This window comes from Bidens hawaiensis, unplaced genomic scaffold (genome assembly GCF_021521415.1).
Source record: "Bidens hawaiensis isolate Kalapana, Puna unplaced genomic scaffold, B.hawaiensis_p1.1 tig00003902_1, whole genome shotgun sequence".
Classification (NCBI taxonomy): domain Eukaryota; kingdom Viridiplantae; phylum Streptophyta; class Magnoliopsida; order Asterales; family Asteraceae; genus Bidens; species Bidens hawaiensis.
This window is the reverse complement of record NW_027491226.1, coordinates 1846705-1865436: the sequence shown is the minus strand read 5'-3', so window position 1 is coordinate 1865436 and position 18732 is coordinate 1846705.

Below are 18732 nucleotides of genomic sequence, written 5' to 3'. Positions count from 1 at the left end.
ATTATTACTTTAGTATATACAACACCACCATGTGATTTATTATTATATTTATTATTATTATTATTATTATTATTTGTTTATTTTCATAAAAGTGGCCAATGATTTTTTTCTTTATTATTATTTTTTCGGTTTTAAAGTTATGATTGTTTGCCAAAGCACTTCTGGTCTAATGGTATTTTGGTAGTGAGATAAGACTTAGTGATCATAAGGTCCTGGGTTCGAATCTCACAAGAGAGGGTTTTTCTCTAATATTGAGTTTCCTTCTGAATTGGTGGCGCGTGGTATCACTGTTGGCACGATAATACTCCAGCGATCCGTGAGTAATCCAAATTAGTCGTTCAAAAAAAAAAAAGTTACGACTCTTTGTTTTTCTTTCAAACTTGTTCCATAAATACAAACCAGGGTTCCAAATTGCACGCAAATTCTACAAATACATTTTGATTCTTTTGTTATATCTTATCTTAAATTTTAAACATATATATAAACAGGGGCAAGTTAACATACAAACAAAAAAAGTGTACTAAACGTACGAAGTGAAGAATTTGGAATATTTGGCGGTGGCATTTTAGTAAATAACAACAAATCTCTTCTCCCTCATGAATCAGTTTTTCACTTGTTTCAATTACCTTACATCTTCGCTACTTCTCCAAATCAATCGAAACCTCCCATTTCATTAAAAGAACCGAATTTAAAACGATTAAATCGACATTACTAGATATCTTCTGATTAAATGGAGAATGAAGGTAAGTTTATCTTTCTACGCAATTGATTACATTTTTTTTTTCTGAAATACAATTTATATTGTGATTACTCATAAATCTAGGGTTTTCGAATGAATGGAAATTGAGTTTATAAATGTTTAATATTGAATGTATTTTCTACAAATACATATGTGACAATAATATAAACTACAAATTTAAGTGTTACAAAAGAATGAAGAAGCAAGCAGTACAATGATATACCATCAACTCCAAACACAATCGGGTATTATTCCGATACACATATTGTGTCACACCCTAACCTAAGGCGGAAATGCCGGGGCATGAGCATGATTGCTCATAGCTCGAGGTAACTATCATGCAATTATTGTGACAATATCTAATAATTAATTCATTCCATAAATAACCCAATAATATCCAAAGATAGCAATTTACTTTCCAAACAATAATCCATGACAAAATAGAAATAATCCAAATTATAACTTAAATAAAGTGTTTCTTGAAATGGCCTAGGGTCTCAATCTAGCAATCCAATACTCCAAGTCTTCAGTTTAAACGATAACCTGCATATACGTAGAAAATACAATAGTTTTGTCAACAAATATGTTGAGTGAGCAAGTCATTAATTTTGCAATGATATATATAATATGAAAAGTAGCAAAATGTAAATAAAGTGGTAAATAAACCAAATCAATGAGCAAATAAAGTGTCAAGCGAACCATTGCCAAGCGAATCGGGCGTTGTTTAAAACTAGACGGTCGTATGATCATACTATAATGAGAATATGGTGGACCTCTCCCAATGCGCAAATTAAACAAGTAATCAATTTAGCAATTATGTCTAGCAATTCACACACAATACCACGTTTGCTAATCTTAAGATATGTATAATATGAAATACTATAAGTACGTATACGCCCCCAAAACGTTTGAAAATATGTGAAAACGGGGGAATGACAAAACTCACCTTAATAATAAGCGAGTTGATAATAATTAAGAAAAAGAATAACGAGTCTTCCGATTAACGAGCCGAATGATGAAAACCAACAGAACCTGAAACTTAACGATATGAAAGTATAAGTAAAAGCGAATCTAATGCCGCTGGAATCAATCCAGATGGATAAGTATAACTCGAGTTATGTCGATTTTGTTGTTTAAACGAGTCGAGTCTGACCAGAATCCGAACTTCGAATCGGGAGTCCGGTTTTTGTCAGAACCATTAAAATTTAATTACAAGAAGAAAAGTCTTCTGGACCGAACATTGAATCCGACCAGAAGTATGAGAAAACGAGAAGTCAAAGTTATTGACTGTTTTACCCTTTATCGGGTTTTAAAGCAATTGACCAGTCAATACCCTTCAATCTCAGAAATTGATTGAAGGTTATCGACTAGAGGATGTTTATGAACGAAAACTCAATTTACAACTTACCCGCAAAGTGCCCAAATGATGAGATATAACGAGTCAAAAGTCCTTAAACTTGCAAAGTCAACCGAATAATAACGATTCTTCAACGAAACACCAAACACCGAGAGGAATACGAGATGGCAGAGAGGGTGACGGCTGAGAATGATATCTAGGGTTGGTGTAAAGTTTTGTAGCAAATGGTTATGACTTGTTTATATAGAAAAAGTTAAACGAACTAATTATAGGCTTTATGGCCCGTTTAAGAAAGTAAATCATACTTTTATGAATAAATCACTGAATATAATCAAAAGATATGGTCTTGATGGTTAAGAAATGAATTAGAAAGTATATTTCAGTTATACTAAGATGTTTTGGTCCTTAATTCTCTCTAATACGCCGAAAATACACGAGTTTATACCTTAAACTAGTTTAGGAACAAGATTTTGCGAACTAACTGTGCAGTGTAACATTCGTTACTTTCAAACCCGAAAATACGACCCATTTCAAATTTTCGCTTTTCTTTCGTTTTTTTAATGAATATAAATATATATTATTATATTCTCAAGTTTCGTTTCAATGTGTTTTGTTCATCGTTTATTATTAATATAATATTCCCGAGGAATTTTGTTCGTTCGTTTCCTTCTTTCATTGTTCTTAAAAATCGAAACTTCGATGATTTAAAGTTTCTATTTAATCAATTTCTAAATTATATGGGTTTAATACAAAAATATCCTAATAATATAAATTTGAATTCCATTATAACATACCTCAAAGTTCAAGGTTTATTATGAAATTATATTTAATTTCTCTTTTAAAAGGTTACCAAAGTTTAGGGGCCAAATGTATAAAATCTATTAAATTATATGAAATTAATTTACCCAGCCCCGTTTTTCTGATCCCACTTTCCGGCGGCGCAATTAACTTTCCGGCCACGTTAATTAGCCCCGTAACTCACGCGTCTGACCCGTTTAAATTGTATAAAGAACATAGACTACAATAATAAACGACATTCAATGTATTAATTGCATTATAACGTCTTACAGCCGTCATATAATTCCGTTGTCACTGCCGGAAAATCAGCAACAATCCAAGTAATGTAATTAACGTTAATACGCTCCAAAATCTAGTATAAATAGAACAGAATTCCTCATCTAAGCTTGCTCAAATCATCCAATTAAACTAATATACACTATATCTCACTCAAACCGCTCGGCCAATTTCGTCTCCGGTCATCTCCGGTTCTCCACCCTCCCGGCACCATTTGAGGTAAATAATATATGCATCTGATTAGTTTTGATCCAATAAACGAAACCCGTAATGTAATTTAACCAAATGTAGTATGGTTTTCTTGAATTAAAAACCTAGGGTTTCATTGTTTAAAAAGGAAGAAGATGAATTGTTATGTTAGTATTTATTATTTTGTTTCTCATCCTAAACTAAATTATAAGCTTGGTCTAGTAGTTTAGTCATTTGTATATAAACCGGAGGACTCATGACATATTTTTGGTATTATATTTTTTTTACCCTTTTTATAATTCAAAATATCTTATAAAAAAATTATTAAAAATCAAATAAAATCATTTTAATTTAAATAAAGTTATTTATAAACTAATTTATAAAGAAAACCAAGTTTTTCTTATTCGTTAAACCTTGTTAAAATTCGTTAATATTATTTTATTATTAATTCCGTTTCGTTAACTATAAGCTCTATTTCATAAATCTTTATAATACACAAACGTAAACGTTTTCGAGATAGATTCGAACGATGAAATTCGTATTCCAAAAATATTAAAGTCTTTTATTAATAATAATTAAATAGTATTAAAATAATTAAAACTGTTAAAATAATTTTATAATTCGTTAGCTTTTATTTCGTTATCATAATTATTTTCAAGATAAGATCACCATTTAAAATTTGTGCGATTGCCCGAGTACGTTGGTTGATACCATTTTGCTTTACACTCAGGACCATTTTGCTTTCAGTGGAAAATGGCCTCATTATCCGAGTACGTTGGTTGTTACCAACTGGAATGGACCTTACTTGCGCGATTGCCCGAGTGCGTTGGTTGATACCAACTGGAAAGGGCTTTACTTGCTCGTTTATCACTTGTCTATGAATTGTATGATTTTTATGTATTTATATAAAACTGTGGGAACTCACCAACTATGTAGATAGTTGACATTATTTTATACATATGTTACAGGTACCGTGATTAGAGGATGATACTTGGAGAAGACACTAGACTTAGGTTATTTAAACAAACGGATAGAATGTTTAGTTGTATTTATATTTCCTTGTATTATTTGTTTGCAAACTTATGTATATGATGTTTAAATCAATTAATGATAATATTGTCACTTAATAGTGTCACATGTGTTTTGAACAATCTGTATGTCACACTCGGGCGTTTCCGTTTTAGCCGGGGTGTTACGTGCAAGTACCCCCAAAGCGCTGCGCCGCCAGCCAGGAGGCCGCCGTCGTGCGGCGCTCCGGCTACTGGAGATGGGCAGATTTTAAATGTTGTCACAAATGGTCCTTGTTTGTAACTTGATCATTTTAAGAACTTGTTTAAGATATAAATATAATACGAAACATGAAGGGTCAAAAATGAATATAAGAAAACTTAGATACTTACAAATGCCAACTATTATTAAAGGTTAAGATCCGAAAGATGTTCAAACAATGATAAACAAATACGATAAAAAACCCGAAATGTTACAGTATCCCCTACTTTTAGGAATTTCGTCCCGAAATTAGAGAATAGCTGTAGCGAACAGATGAGGATACTTCTCCTTCATTTGATCTTCACATTCCCAAGTAAACTCAACTCCTTTCTTCGATTCCTAATGCACCTTGACTAACGGTATACGACTATGCTTAGTAACTTTATCTTTGTGGTCCATAATCTCAACAGGTCTTTCAACGAAATGCATGGTCTCATCAATACGAACTTCATCGAGAGGTATTTGGAGATTACCCTCGACAAGACACTTCTTCAAATTCGAAACATGAAATACCGGATGAATATTTGAGAGTTTCGATGGGAGATCAAGTCTATAAGCAACAGAACTAACACGATCAATGATTTTAAAAGGACCAATGAAACGAGATGATAACTTTCCTTTCTTTCCAAATCTCACAACACATTTCCATGGAGATACTTTGAGTAGAACATGATCACCAACGTTAAACTCAAGAGGTTTCCTACGCTTATCCGCATAACTCTTTTGGCGACTACGAGCAGCGAGTAAATTTTGGTGGATTTGAGCAATGTGATCAGTCGTTTCCTGAACTAACTCCGGACCAGTAACTTGAGATTCTCCAACTTCATTCCAACAAATAGGAGAACGACATTTGCGGCTATAAAGAGCTTCAAAAGGTGCCATACCAATACTAGAGTGAAAGCTATTGTTATACGAAAACTCAATAAGCGGTAGATGAATATCCCAATTGCCCCCAAAATTGAGGACACATGAGCGAAGAATGTCTTCAAGGGTTTGAATCGTAAGCTCAGATTAACCATCAGATTGCAGATGATAAGCAGTACTAAGATCCAAACGAGTTCCCAAAGCAGATTGGAGAGACTTCCAAAAACGAGAAGTGAAACGACCATCTCTATCGGAGATAATGGTTAATGGAGTTCAATGATGACAAACAATCCTTTTAATGTAAATATGCGCCAATCGATCAATCGAATACGTTTCCTTGATGGGAATGAAATGAGCAGGCTTCGTCAAACGATCGATGATTACCCAAATACTATCATGTTTCCTTCGGGTAGAAGGAAGCTTAGTGATAAAGTCCATAGCAATATCTTCCCACTTCCATTCGGAAATGGGAGGTTGCTCGGGCAAACCATAAGGTCGATGGTGCTCGGCTTTGACTTTAGAGAAAGTGAGACATTTCGCAACGTAGAGAGAAATGTCTTTCTTCATTCTGGGCCACCAAAAGACGGAACGAAGATCAGCGTACATTTTATCAACACCGGGATGTACGGAACATCGTGACTTATGATCCTCGCCCATTATGAATGTGCGAAGGTCATCACGATCGGGAATCCATAAGCGATTAAGGAAATAAAGCAAACCAATAGGTTTGGTTTCCAATTGAGATTCCGCACCACACGACATCTCGTCATACATATTGCCTTCGGTGACGGATTCGTGTTGCGCGTTAAGAACACGCTCTTTGAGATCATTTTGAACGAGAACACACGTAAGAAACACGGATTTGACTTGTTTCTTACGGCTAAGAGCGTCGGCCACAACATTCGCTTTACTGGGATGGTAGCGAATCTCGCAATCATAGTCGCTAAGCAACTCGACCCAACGACGTTGCCTCATATTGAGTTCCTTTTGATCAAAAATGTGTTGGAGACTCTTATGATCGGTAAATACTACGCATTTGGTACCATAGAGATAATGTCTCCAAAACTTCAAGGCGTATACAACGGCACCAAGCTCGAGATCATGCGTCGTATAATTCTTTTCGTGAACCTTGAGTTGTCTCGAAGCATACGTGATAACCTTGCCTCATTGCATAAGAACATAACCGAGACCTTGATTAGAAGCATCACAGAATACAATGAAATCTTCAATACCTTCGGGAAGGGCAAGAATAGGAGCATTGCAAAGCATGTCCTTAAGAGTTTGTAATGCTTCTTCTTGCTTTGGCCCCCACTCGTAAGGTTTACCCTTATGTGTAAGAGTGGTGAGGGGCAATGCAATCTTTGAGAAGTTACGAATGAAACGACGGTAATATCCCGCCAAACCAAGAAAAGAACGAACTTCAGTGGGAGATATCGGTGTCTTCTGATTCTTGATGGCTTCAATCTTTGCGGGATCAACATGGATACCTTTGTCGTTAACGATATGGCCCAAAAATTGAACTTCTTTAAGCCAAAACTCACACTCCCAAAACTCGGCATACAATTGTTCCTTCCGTAGGAGGTTAAGGATAGCAAGTAGATGCTCCTTGTGATCGTTTTCGGATTTCGAGTAGATCAAAATGTCATCGATGAAAACAATTACGAATTTGTCCTAGTAGGGTTTACACACACGGTTCATGAGGTCCATGAAGACCGCAGGTGCGTTAGTTAGCCCAAAAGGCATAACACAAAATTCGTAATGCCCATATCGAGTACGGAAAGCAGTCTTGGGTATGTTATCTTCATTAACGCGAAGTTGATGATAACCCAAACGGAGATCGATCTTCGAGAAGCAAGCGGATCCTTGAAGTTGATTGAAAAGATCGTTGATACGAGGGAGCGGGTAACGAATCTTGACGGTAAGCTTGTTGAGTTCACGGTAGTCGATGCACATGCGAAACGATCCATCATTCTTCTTCACAAATAAAACAGGTGCGCCCCAAGGAGAAGAACTCGGGCGAATGAAACCCTTATCGGAGAGTTCTTGCAGTTGGCTCGAAAGCTCTTGCATTTCGGACGGTGCAAGGCGATAGGGTGCTTTAGCAACAGGATTAGCTTTGGGTACGAGATCAATACTGTAACACCCCGACCGATGGCGGATTATACATCGGGGCGCCACGTATTGTTTCATTACTCGTGACACTATTTGGGTGTCAATATTTAATAAATACATTTTCATTGCGCACGCGCAGAACACAAATCGTAAAGTAACATAAATCATATCATAACTTAAAATATTCAAATAACATAATTTGTCTTGTTACATTTTAATCTAGGTCCAAAGAAAAAGAAAACATCCTACGTGTCCTTGAGATTCCCAAAAGCAGCTACAGCAAACCTGAACATGTGTTAAAATAAAACGTCAACACTTGCGTGTCGGTGAGAAATCAAGTTTAATAGATATAATTAGATAATAACAATCACTGCGCGCAACATGTGCTTAACTGGGGTTTAACATAGGGTGTAATCAGATTGTGATCAAGCCTAAATAGATCATAGCTCATAGTTCAATCCGTGCTCCCAATCGAGCACAAAAACAAATAATCATACGTGCATGTGTAAACAAAACAAGAAAACCGTAAACGATAGGTCTCCCGTGTTCATCTAATGGATCCATGAAAACTTCGGAATAGGCCGAACAAAGCGGTTAATGATTCACACATACAAATAAACAGCCAAGTAAACGTCCATAACACATGGGGTTTTGCGCACATGAATTTCATAAACAAGTTTAAGACTCAAGTTGTACGAACACATGAACATCCCAAAACGTAAAAAAAATAAAAGGGGATTAAGTACGAGATTACTCACTTGAAAAAGGTGTGTTGAAAGATAATGCAAGAACCAACTTTTAACAAGCGAAAGTTAACCTATAAATAAGAGGTTATTGGTTTAACGATTGGTTTTTATGTCTTGAATATATGCAGTAAGTATCGATTTTTGTTAGTTAAACAAATTAAAACAAAATATATATATTCATATTTACCGAGATTCCTGGGCAGAAGAGAAGTGAAGACGGAGGCAAAGAGAGGAGTGGCGTTGCAGAGGAACTACGGCAGAGAGCAAAGGGAGAGAGATTTGGGGAGAGTTTTAAGTGTAGTGTGTGTAGTGTTAATAAACAAGAAATTAGCTTAATTTATAGGAAAGCCCAAGGGAACACAATCCCTTGAAAGGGGAAAAGATCTTATCAAATCAAGCAAAAGATATTAAAAAGCACAAGAAACCAAAAGCAAAAGATATTAAAAGATATGCCGGCAGCTGCAGGGGATGGGGAAAAGCTGACAGGTTACAGATCAAAGCATGGGAGGTGTCAGATAAAGCACTGTTCAAGATATGCAAAAGAAGATTTCAAAAGATTATGTCAGTCACTTTTTCTGTCAACCAATAGGATTGGTGCGCATGCTGCGCCGAAAGTGGCTCTTCGGACAGATGTCGGAACTGACCTACAGTGCTCAAACAAAAGATAAGATATTTCAAAAGAATACAGGCTGGCATAAACTGAAGAAAAGACTTAAGGTCTAGCGCGAGAAGACTCGAGCGCGCGCGCGAGGGCGAAGGCAGACAGAGAACAATCCTTAGCGCGCCGCGGGAAGAACTATAATCCTTAGCGCGTCGCGGGAAGAACTACAATTCTTAGCGCGCCGCGGGAAGAACTATAATCCTTAGCGCGCCGCGGGAAGAACTACCATTCTTAGCGCGCTGCGGGAACAGTTCGCCTCGCGTATCGCAGGAACAGTTGGTCTTTGCGCAGGCTTCCTTGTAAGGAGTCTGGCGCGTGGAGCTGCGCAGACATCCTTAGGCGGGAAGAACCAAAGGACAAGCAAAGAGAAGAGAAAAAAAAAGGGTTCAAGGCTTAAGGGTTAAGCAGAGGGGCGGGACGGCGACAAGAGGGAAAAAGGGGCGGGACGGCGGAAAGGAATTATTATTATAAGTAATATATATATATAATAAATTTATAAAGATTAAAATCGAATTTTAAATCTTAAAAACGGATCTGAAAACGGGTACATGGGTCGGGTCGGATTTGGGCAGATGCCACAGTCTCCCCTACTTTAAGAAATTTCGTCCCGAAATTTATCTCGAAGTAGGATGCGCAGAGAAAAGGTGCGGGTACTTGATCTTCATCTGATCTTCCCTTTCCCAAGTGAACTCGGCTCCGCGCTTAGACTGCCAGCGAACTTTGACAATAGGGATGCGACTGCGCTTGGTTTGCTTTACCTCGCGATCCATAATCTCAACAGGCTTCTCAACGAAATGCATAGACTCATCAACTTGAACTTCATCAAGTGGTATGTGGAGGTTCTCGTCAGCTTAACATTTCTTGAGATTGGATACATGGAAAGTTGGATGCACATTGCTGAGCGCGGGCGGCAGGTCCAGTTTGTAGGCAACTTTTCCCACCCTCGCAAGAATCTTGAACGGACCAACATAACGAGGTGCAAGCTTACCTTTCTTCCCAAAGCGGACAACACCCTTCCAGGGCGACACTTTGAGGAGAACAAGATCACCAACTAGAAATTCGAGAGGCTTCCGCCTGCGATCTGCGTAACTCTTCTGTCGGCTTCTGGCAGTCAGCAGATGATCACGGATCTTGGCGATTTTATCGGTTGTCTCTTGAACTAGTTCGGGTCCTGTGATTTGAACTTCACCCACTTCGTTCCAACAAATAGGCGAGCGGCACTTTCGACCGTAAAGTGCTTCAAATGGGGCCATACCGATGCTGGAATGATAGCTGTTATTATAAGAGAACTCGATCAGAGGTAGGTGTGAATCCCAATTACCTCCAAAATCAAGAACACAAGATCGAAGCATATCCTCAAGGGTTTGGATGGTTCGCTCAGACTGTCCGTCAGTCTGAGGATGATATGCAGTACTCATGTCCAAACGAGTTCCTAACGCAGATTGGAGAGAATTCCAAAAGCGAGATATAAAACGGCCATCGCGATCGGATATGATGCTCAAGGGAGTACCATGACGGCAGACAATTTCCTTGACATATAGATGCGCAAGTTGTTCAACACGGTAGGTTTCACGAATGGGCAGAAAGTGGGCAGACTTGGTCAATCGATCCACTATTACCCAAATGCTATCATGTTTGCTTGCGGTCAAGGGTAACTTGGTGATAAAGTCCATTGCTATACTTTCCCATTTCCACGTAGGAATTTCAGGTTGTTCGAGCAAACCAGATGGGCGTTGATGTTCAGCTTTTACCTTAGAACAAGTTAGGCATTTAGCTACGAACACAGCAATATCCTTTTTCATACCAGGCCACCAATAAGAAAGGCGCAAATCTTTGTACATTTTGTCAGCACCAGGATGAACGGAATACCGAGTTTTGTGTGCTTCACTCAGTATGACAGAGCGAAGATTCTCATCATTGGGGATCCAGATGTGATTGAGATAACAGAGAATTCCATTCAGGTTAGGGACTAGATGCGCTTCTGCACCACACGCTAACTCGGCGCGTAGGTTGCCTTTGCTGATCGATGCGCGCTGCGCGTCGCGAATGCGCGATTCAAGATCGCTTTGGATCGGCGCGAAGTGAAGCTGCGTGCGCGGCAAAATACAGTTGAGTTGACTGGGTTTTCGGCTGAGCGCATCGGCTACCACATTAGCCTTTCCAGGGTGATATCGGATCTCACAATCGTAATCGCTGATGAGTTCGTTCCATCGGCGTTGTCTCATGTTAAGTTCCTTTTGATCAAAAATGTGCTGAAGGCTTTTATGGTCTGTGTAAATGATGCACTTAGTCTCATAGAGGTAGTGTCTCCAGATTTTTAAGGCAAATACAACTGCACCAAGTTCGAGGTCGTGAGTCGTATAATTCTTTTCATGAATTTTGAGTTGCCTAGACGCGTAATCGATAACCTTGCCTCGTTGCATAAGTACACAACCGAGACCTTGGTTGGAGGCATCGCAATAAACGACAAAGTCGTCAGTACCCTCAGGTAACGTTAGAACAGGAGCTTCGCACAACTTTCGCTTGAGCGTTTGAAAGGCTTCTTCTTGCTTCGAGCCCCAAATATACGGTTTGCCTTTGTGCGTTAATGCTGTTAAAGGCAAGGCGATTTTTGAGAAGTTCGAAATGATCGCCGGTAGTAACCAGCTAAGCCCAAAAAGGAACGGATTTCGGTAGGAGTGGTCGGTGCAATCCAGTTCTTGATTGCTTCAATTTTGGATGGGTCGACATGAATACCCATCTTGTTTACGACATGACCAAGAAACTGTACTTCGTCAGACCAAAACTCACACTTGGAGAGTTTGGCATAGAGTTGTTCGGTTCGAAGCTTTTGCAACACCAACAGAAGATGTTGTTCATGCTCGGCCTTGGTTTTGGAATATACCAGAACGTCATCGATAAACACGATCACGAATTGGTCCAAGAAAGGCCTACACACCCGGTTCATTAGATCCATGAAGACAGCGGGTGCGTTGGTTAAACCGAAGGGCATGACCAAGAATTCAAAATGACCGTAGCGGGTTCGAAAGGCAGTTTTGGGAATATCCTCTTCGCGGATACGCAACTGGTGATAGCCAGAACGGAGATCGATTTTGGAGAAACAAGAGGCACCTTGGAGTTGGTCAAAGAGGTCGTCAATACGTGGTAAGGGATACCGGTTCTTAATGGTGAGCTTGTTCAGCTCGCGGTAATCGATACACATGCGAAACGAACCGTCTTTCTTCTTAACAAACAAAACCGGAGCACCCCACGGCGAAGAGCTAGGGCGAATGAATCCTTTATCGGTCAACTCTTGAAGTTGACTTGCTAATTCTTGCATTTCAGCGGGTGCAAGTCGATAAGGAGATTTGGCTACGGGGGATGCACCAGGGACAAGATCAACACGAAACTCGACTTCCCGAGCGGGAGGTAAACCAGAAAGATCATCGGGAAAGACTTCAGGAAAGTCACGCACGATGGGGATTTCATGAAGTTTCTTCTTTCCTTCATCGGGTTTGACCACATGAGCTAAGAACGCGACACATTTCTTCCGCAAAAGTCTTCGGGCTTCAGAGCATGACATAAGTTTAAGACCGTTAGATGGTTTCTCGCCGTAGATATGAAGATCTTGACCATTTTCCCGAGGAATGCGAATCAACTTCTTGGCGCAGATTACTTCGGCGCGATTTTGCGAGAGCCAGTCCATTCCAATAATCACATCAAAACTTCCAAGAGGCATGGGAATGAGGTCGATTAGAAAATCATGTTCATTAAGGTTAAGCGTGCAATCTTTGATCACGGAGTTTATTAAAATAGTTTCACCATTAGCCAATTCAACTGAAAAGTTTTCGTTTAAGTTTACTCGCGGTCGCGCAAGTTTTTGTTCAAATGCGCGAGAAATAAAACTTCTATCGGCGCCAGTATCAAAAAGTATAGATGCATATTGTCCGTTAAGTAAAAATGTACCATTAACCACGTCATTATTCGCTTGCGCTTGGTGCGCGGTTATATTAAAAGCTCGTCCGCGCGCCGCTTGGTTTGAAATTTGGTTAACCGGATTAGCTTGCGTAATTTGAACTTGCAGTCTCGGGCACGCGTTCCGAAAATGGCTGGGGTCACCGCAGTTATAGCACGACCTGGGTCGTGGATTAGGGTATGTTGGTTGTGAGTTTAGCGGGTAAGTTGGTGGTGTTTGCGCGATTGGGTTGGCGGGAAGGACTCTACAGTTCTCGGCAGTGTGACCAGTACGGCCACATCGGTTACATTGTCGACACGGGACTTGAGTTGGATGGTGAAGTCTACAGGTTGGGCAAAAGGGTTGGTTTCCTATGTAAGGTTTTTTAGTTGACGGGGTAGGGAGTGCGGGATTGGTTAAGGCATAGTTATGGACTACAGGGGGTGTTGGGTAGTTGACAGTGGGTTAGGAGCGTGTACTAGAGGTTGGTAGGCGGGTTGCTGGACAACGAGCGGGTTGGTAAGCGCGTAGGTTTGATGATTGGGTCTGCGCCTACGCTTGAGGTTGTTACGGTTTGAGGGTTCTGGCTTGGTTTCTGTTGGTTCTGGGACAGTCTTGGTGAGTTTGGTCTTCTCGGCTCCCCGCAGGAACAGGGTTCCTGCCCTGACATGGTTGTCGCTGAGCACAGCGGCCAACTCGATGGCGTCAAAGAGGGTTGCTGGGTTCCTGGCCCATACAGAATCTTGAATTTCCATGGGGAGACCCCCAAGAAACTTCTCGATGGCTCGGCGGGAAGGGGTAACTAGGTGCGGGACAAGCAAACTTAGTTCGTGGAAGCGCGTAGCGTACTCGCGCGCTTCGCCACCGTACAGTTTCAAGTTCCAAAATTCATCCTCAAGGCGCTTTATTTCGTTGGGAGGGCAGAATTCTCTAGTCAAAAGTTCCTTGAATTCCTCCCAGAGCATGCTAGAAGCAGCCTCTGCGCCACGCGCGTGAGCTACTCCGTTCCACCAAGTAAGCGCCCTTGATTCTAGGACACTTGAGGCGTATAAGGTTCGTCGGTCTGGAGGGCATTGGGTATGGAGGAAGGTGTTCTCAATTTTCTCGAGCCATTGGAGCATTACGGTGGCTCCTTCAAGCCCTGTGAATTTCGGAGGGTTACCCGCATTAAAGGACTTAATATTGTATCCGGAGGGGTTGGTATTATTTTGGTTTAAGGCTTGGGCTATTGCGGCGGCCATTTCCTGGGAACGTTGCTGCATACGTCTGCGCGAGGCTTCTCTCCTCTGATGACGGCGAGCTGATAGCGGAGGCATTCTATAAAAGTTTTAATTTTTTTTTTGTTAATATCTTGGTATGGGAAATCGTTTTAGCGCAAAGTATATCGTCGTAAAGCTTGTTTCGCGGAGTTAAATGCTATCAAATTTTGAAGTAAAATATGAATTTAAATGCAAACTTAATACAGGTAATGAATTCGAATTGAAAATCGACAATTCATGCATCACCATGACTTTCCGAATTCTCAATTTAAAATATCGAGTAAATGAATATTGGAGATTGACAATTCATGTATCACCATGACTTTTCAAATCTTCAATTTAAAACATAAAGTTAATGGGGATTGAAAATCAACTATTCATGTATCACCATGACTTTTCGGATTCTCAATGCTAAATCCCAACAACAAACGAATATGTAAGTAAAGAAATAAATTGAAATTTAACAATAAAAATCGAAAGATCGCGGATAAAGCACGAAATCATGTGCTGCGTATGCGCAAGCATATTTTATAAATATCGAGTAATTAACAATTAGCGCGCAATCATGAGATATTTCTCATGCGCGAAAAGGGACTCTTAGGTATTCTAGGTCGTTACGTCTAACCACCTATCCTAAAGTCACGGAGCTCTGATACCAATCTGTAACACCCCGACCGATGGCGGATTATACATCGGGGCGCCACGTATTGTTTCATTACTCGTGACACTATTTGGGTGTCAATATTTAATAAATACATTTTCATTGCGCACGCGCAGAACACAAATCGTAAAGTAACATAAATCATATCATAACTTAAAATATTCAAATAACATAATTTGTCTTGTTACATTTTAATCTAGGTCCAAAGAAAAAGAAAACATCCTACGTGTCCTTGAGATTCCCAAAAGCAGCTACAGCAAACCTGAACATGTGTTAAAATAAAACGTCAACACTTGCGTGTCGGTGAGAAATCAAGTTTAATAGATATAATTAGATAATAACAATCACTGCGCGCAACATGTGCTTAACTGGGGTTTAACATAGGGTGTAATCAGATTGTGATCAAGCCTAAATAGATCATAGCTCATAGTTCAATCCGTGCTCCCAATCGAGCACAAAAACAAATAATCATACGTGCATGTGTAAACAAAACAAGAAAACCGTAAACGATAGGTCTCCCGTGTTCATCTAATGGATCCATGAAAACTTCGGAATAGGCCGAACAAAGCGGTTAATGATTCACACATACAAATAAACAGCCAAGTAAACGTCCATAACACATGGGGTTTTGCGCACATGAATTTCATAAACAAGTTTAAGACTCAAGTTGTACGAACACATGAACATCCCAAAACGTAAAAAAAATAAAAGGGGATTAAGTACGAGATTACTCACTTGAAAAAGGTGTGTTGAAAGATAATGCAAGAACCAACTTTTAACAAGCGAAAGTTAACCTATAAATAAGAGGTTATTGGTTTAACGATTGGTTTTTATGTCTTGAATATATGCAGTAAGTATCGATTTTTGTTAGTTAAACAAATTAAAACAAAATATATATATTCATATTTACCGAGATTCCTGGGCAGAAGAGAAGAGAAGACGGAGGCAAAGAGAGGAGTGGCGTTGCAGAGGAACTACGGCAGAGAGCAAAGGGAGAGAGATTTGGGGAGAGTTTTAAGTGTAGTGTGTGTAGTGTTAAAAAACAAGAAATTAGCTTAATTTATAGGAAAACCCAAGGGAACACAATCCCTTGAAAGGGGAAAAGATCTTATCAAATCAAGCAAAAGATATTAAAAAGCACAAGAAACCAAAAGCAAAAGATATTAAAAGATATGCCGGCAGCTGCAGGGGATGGGGAAAAGCTGACAGGTTACAGATCAAAGCATGGGAGGTGTCAGATAAAGCACTGTTCAAGACATGCAAAAGAAGATTTCAAAAGATTATGCCAGTCACTTTTTCTGTCAACCAATAGGATTGGTGCGCATGCTGCGCCGAAAGTGGCTCTTCGGACAGATGTCGGAACTGACCTACAGTGCTCAAACAAAAGATAAGATATTTCAAAAGAATACAGGCTGGCATAAACTGAAGAAAAGACTTAAGGTCTAGCGCGAGAAGACTCGAGCGCTGCGCGCGAGGGCGAAGGCAGACAGAGAACAATCCTTAGCGCGCCGCGGGAAGAACTATAATCCTTAGCGCGTCGCGGGAAGAACTACAATTCTTAGCGCGCCGCGGGAAGAACTATAATCCTTAGCGCGCCGCGGGAAGAACTACCATTCTTAGCGCGCTGCGGGAACAGTTCGCCTCGCGTATCGCAGGAACAGTTGGTCTTTGCGCAGGCTTCCTTGTATGGAGTCTGGCGCGTGGAACTGCGCAGACATCCTTAGGCGGGAAGAACCAAAGGACAAGCAAAGAGAAGAGAAAAAAAAAGGGTTCAAGGCTTAAGGGTTAAGCAGAGGGGCGGGACGGCGACAAGAGGGAAAAAGGGGCGGGACGGCGGAAAGGAATTATTATTATTAGTAATATATATATATATATAATAAATTTATAAAGATTAAAATCAAATTTTAAATCTTAAAAACGGATCTGAAAACGGGTACCTGGGTCGGGTCGGATTTGGGCAGATGTCACAAATACGAAAATCGACTTGACGAATAGGAGGAAGTCCAACAACATCATCGGGAAAGAAGTCGGGAAAATCACGCACAATGGGAATATCTTGAATCTTCTTTTTCTCCTTATCTTTCTCCACCACAAGCGCCAAAAAGGCAACGTACTTCTTACGCAAATAACGTTGAGCTTGAAAACACGACATGAGATTAAGCTTAGAAGTAGGCGTACTACCGAATACTTTAAGAATATGACCATATTGAAGAGGTATACGAATGAACTTATCAAAACAAACGACCTCAACGTGATTCAAAGTCAACCAATCCATCCCAACTATGAGATCAAAACTCCCCATTTGCATTGGAATAAGATCTATACGGAAATTGACCTTATTAAGAACTATGACACAATCCCGAATAACCAAATCGATAGTAATCGAATTCCCATTAGCTACTTCTACGGTAAAAGGCTTAGACAACCTATCCCAAGGCTTATCAATAATGTATGCAAAGTCTAACAAAATAAAACTCTTATCGGCACCCATATCGAATAACACGGAAGCAGAATGGTTATTAATAGAGCTTTGGGCTTGATTCACATTCATCATGAAGGCACGACCATTCGAACCTTAAGGAGGTGGTGCAGCTTGATTAGTCGGAGGGGCTTGAATAGCAAGGACTTGAGCAGTAGCAGTCGGCGGAGCCATAAGTTGCGGAACTTGAGGAGCATATGTGTGAGGTGAAAAGCTTTGAGGGATCAGGGGTTGGTTAGTTTGGACTTGATAGGCTTGGCTAGTGTAGTACGGTGTGGGAACAACTTGGGCTTGGTGAGCATAATATGGCAGAGGCATCACATGGGATTGATTGGCACGGGCTAGCAATGAGCACATATTGCGGAGATGACTAGGATCCCCACAATGGTAGCAAGCACGGGTATTTGGAACACCGGCTTGAGATTGGGGGTTATTAGCAGCTCGAGGAGCAGACGGTGCGGGTTGTTGAGGAGCGGCTCGTGCATTTTGAGGTGTACGGAAAGTGTTGGCAAGATGTCCATAATGGTTACACGAGGTGCAAAGACGGCAGATGGTGGATGCGGGATGATGACTGTTATAGATTGAGCACAGTGGGTGCGGTCCATTATATGGCTTCTTGTGTGGTGCATTTTGGCTCGGGGATTGGTTGTTGGGTTGGTTTACGACATAGTTTTGGTGACGAGTCTTACGTTTTTGGTTATTGTTGTTCTTTTGGTAGCAGTTAGAGTTGTTGTTTTGGGCAGGCTTAGGGTCAGCTTTGGCATCAGTAGAGGATTCGGCTTTACTCTTCTCAGCAGCAGGCTTGGAGTCCTTTCGGGATAAGGTACCATCACGAACGTGATTATTAGTCAAGGACGTAGCGAGGGTTATGGCTTCCTCCAGTGTGAGAGGGTCTCGACTGACAGCCGCGTCACGAAAGATCGTCGGTAGTCCACGGATATACTTGCGGATACCGCGGGCTAAAGGGGTTACGAGATGTGGTACCACCCGGCTCAGTTCCTTGAATCGGTTCGAGTAAGCAGAGTTATCACCATCAATTTGCTTTAGCTCATAAAACTCCGTCTCGAGCCATTGTAGTTCATGCTCGGGACAAAACTCTCTCTTCATAGCTTCTTTAAGCTCCTCCTAAGGCATGGCTAATACTTCATCAACACCTTGGAGGTCATTGAATGTGTTACACCAAGTAAGGGCACGTTCCTCGAAAACACTTGAGGCAAAATGGGTCCGTTTGTCATCCGGACACTCACAGTCGATAAAGATGTTTCCGTCCTCTCGAACCAGCGGAGGAGTTTAGTAGCATCCTCCTCGCCATGGTAAAGAGGAGGTTTGGCACTCGTGAAATTCTTGTATTGGTAGTTGTTTGGTGCACTCGAAGTAGCAGATCCACT